Source organism: Phalaenopsis equestris, unplaced genomic scaffold (assembly GCF_001263595.1).
Source record: "Phalaenopsis equestris unplaced genomic scaffold, ASM126359v1 Scaffold000002, whole genome shotgun sequence".
NCBI lineage: Eukaryota > Viridiplantae > Streptophyta > Magnoliopsida > Asparagales > Orchidaceae > Phalaenopsis > Phalaenopsis equestris.
Genome location: NW_018164444.1, coordinates 6374903 through 6378451, shown reverse-complemented (window position 1 = coordinate 6378451; position 3549 = coordinate 6374903).

Sequence of the window (3549 nt, the reverse complement as noted above, 5' to 3'; positions counted from 1 at the left end):
GTGGGGAGGGGAGGACGAGGAGGTCTGCGACGGGAACGGGAGGACGTTGGGAGGGGAGGACGAGGAGGTCTGCGACGGGAACGGAGGACTTTGGGAGGGGAGGACGAGGAGGTCTGCGACGGGAACGGGAAGACGTTGGGAGGGGAGGACGAGGGCTGCTCCGTAAAAAGCACACGCCGAACGCTGAACGCAGGATGTCGGGAGCGTCTTCAGGACCGAGCGACTCCAAGCCTATTTTAGAAGCGACCGCCCAGACAAACGCAAACCCGGCGTTTTGAAAACGCCGGACGCAGAGAATAAGCTGCGTCAAACGGTGCCTAAGTCTTTTCTCCGTTACGGATGTGTTTGTGTGATCAGTTTCATCATTTAAGATTATTTAGAAAAATTCATGGAAGATCGAGTCATTTTAAGTCTGATTCGCACACAATTTGGTGAAAGAAATTTGTCGATCTAATTGAAGACGTTTGATAAATAAAGTGTCGGTCGGCCTTCGCCTAAGCAAAAGCCAATGTCTGATAGAACGACCCCGAACGCGTACCACTCCAACATGTACCGGAGAGTCTCAAACGGAAGTCTCGAACTACGGGAAACAACAGATCCGTAAAGCATTGCCCCGATGCGCTCAGGTGGACATTCTACACAATGTGACATCAAACATGATGCTAACACACCGTCTTCAGGATGCGTGGTTGCACCATCTTTGGGGACAGCCCGGTATTCAGGATGATGTGTCGCTTTGTCAATTACTTCATAACTCCATGATGTCAATTGTTTCTTCTCATGATGCTCGCCGCAAGGATTAATTATTATTATTATTATTATTATTATTATTATTATTATTATTATTTCTCTATTATTTTAATTATTGTTAATATTATTTTTATTGTTGTTGTTGTTAATATTTATATTATATCTATTATGATTATTATTGATAATTATTACTTTTATTAATATTATGATTATGATTATGATGATAATAATAATAATAATAAATAATCACTATTATTAGTCTTATTATTATTATTTATAGTATTATTTTTAATATAACTATTATTGTCAGTATTACTATTATTATATCTATTATCATTGATACTACTACTACTAATATTATTATTATTATTATTATTATTATTATTATTATTATTATTATTATTATTATTATTATTATTATCTTGATTTTATTTTTCTCATTTGGATACAAGATTCCTATATTTCCATTTTAGTTTATTGTCCTATTATTTTGCACACAATTTTAGGAATATAGCATTTATTGTCTTTTATCTATGGATCCAGGATTAATATCTACTTTTTGATTTAATTTTTGATTTACTCTTCTTATGTACACTGCTTTAAAAATAGAAAATTTATTTTATTTTCTTTTTCTTTATGGCATCAAAGACTTTCTTTCTCTAATTTCTTTCATCCTGTATGTCTAGCTACAGTATGGCTACAAGAAGACAAACCCTCCTCGTTCGTGATAAGTTCTGATCTTGAAGTGCTCATCCCGTAGCCTAAAGGTGCTATGAACAATACCATCCCTATCACTAGTCACAAATTGAAGGACCATAAATATCTCCATCGGTTTCAATTTATAAAGATGTTCATTTGTAGGACGAGCAAAAATTAAAATATCATCTCATTGAATCTATTACAGCACCAAAGAAAGAAAATATTGAGTAGAAGTTTGAAAATACATAAATAATACCGTCATGTACTAACTTGCTAATTTTATGGCTATTAAGAAAGGAAAACTTCTTGCCAAATAGCACAACTTAAGAAATTTGTCTGGTCGTCGAAGTACATTTTCAAGTTCTGAAAAAATATCAAAACTTTTCTCTTTAGAAAAAGTTCTCATGAACTTTGGAAAAGTGATTTCTTTGTTATTTAGTATGACAATGACAACAACATAACCTGTCTGAAGCTCAAGAACAGAGATGCCCCATTGACGAGGATTTAGAGAAACACGCCACTGAGAAAAGGTGATTAAGTTCCTAACAGTATAGAACAATGATACAGATGAAGTCTGAGCCAAGAAAAAAGTTTTTGGAGAGTTATGATGGAATCATCACATCTGATGGATTTGACTCTGATGGTTTGAGATTCTAGAATTTTGGAAATAATGACTGTATAAAAAAAAGGGAATTGCTTACTGTCATCATTAATGAAAATATGATCATACCAAAGAAAACTGTTAGAAAAAAGAAGAAAAACTAACAAATTGGAAACCCGCGCGTGATTTCAACTCCCAAAGAAGCCAAGAGAAGCTTGTTATTATTATCAATAGTCAGTATAGCCATATAAAACAAAATCTTCTCAGCAATGAACAAATTGAAATTCTTCAAAAAAACTCCAATCAATCAAGGGAAATTTATATACATAGCACACAATTCTTATGTATTTATAAATCTCACCTAAACATTCATATTCAAATACATAGCACTTTTGTGTTTTAAACTTATGCATGAAAAAGTATATTTCACTTTTGAAAAGTGATAACAGAGATATTTTTGATGTGACATTGAAGATCTGAGTGCTATGTGTGTAAATATGAAAGTTTAGGAGTGATGTATGTGAATAAAAAAAATTGTATGTTATTTATGTAAATCCCCATTTAACCAATAGTCATGAAAGTAGGAAAAAAAACAACATTACACCAACCTCTAAAGTGATTGTGGTATGCTAAAAGAACTTGACAATGACCATGGATTGTTGATTTGGGTGCGTAGGATCACATGAAATGTAGCATTACTCTCTTAAAAAAATTTTGGGCTTTGCAAAAAAGAGCTTATGGGACATTTGCTTTAATGTCAAAGATAAGACCACTAGGGGGTTATCTGTTTTACTGAGCAACGTGTTCTTGAAAAATTGAGTAATGATATAATAGACACTGAAGACGGTGAAGGCACAAAGGAGTACTAGTTTCCAGTTGAGGAAAAGATGCACATAGTTTCGATTGAGCCCATGGTAGAGCCTCCAACCGACTTAATGGTGAGTGTGCAGGATAGTCTTGAGTTTGAGGAACTAATATCAAAGGTATGATAACCCATATACGAGAAATTCAAACCATTCAAATTTATAATCATTCTTGAGTTGCCCCTACTGAGGGAGGCCTAGCATGACATAAATAGGGCTCTTTTGTGCCATGTCGAGAAGATTACATAGAGTTATTCAGATGTTAGATTCAACTCAGCATGGTACCTATCATCAGCTGTCCAGTAAGAAGGAAATTCTTTAATAGGATCTCGATCCTATCAATGAAGAAGAGGTTTTTCCTGAGTGTTTGCTAGTGAGAGTGATGTAGTCTGCCACAGATTTCACCACATAGTTGATTTCTCCTCACATATTATTTTATCAGCTACATTTTGCTAGTGCAAGAAGTGAAAAAAGAAGATTTCAGATTTAAGGGCTCAAGGTTATACAGTGGAAACCTAATATGTATATGTAGCACTAGCTCAAGATGTGCAAAGAGATGATGCATATTTATTTTATCAAAACGTGTTGTGGAATCACAACACATACATGATCGACCTACCAGGGGATTACAATATC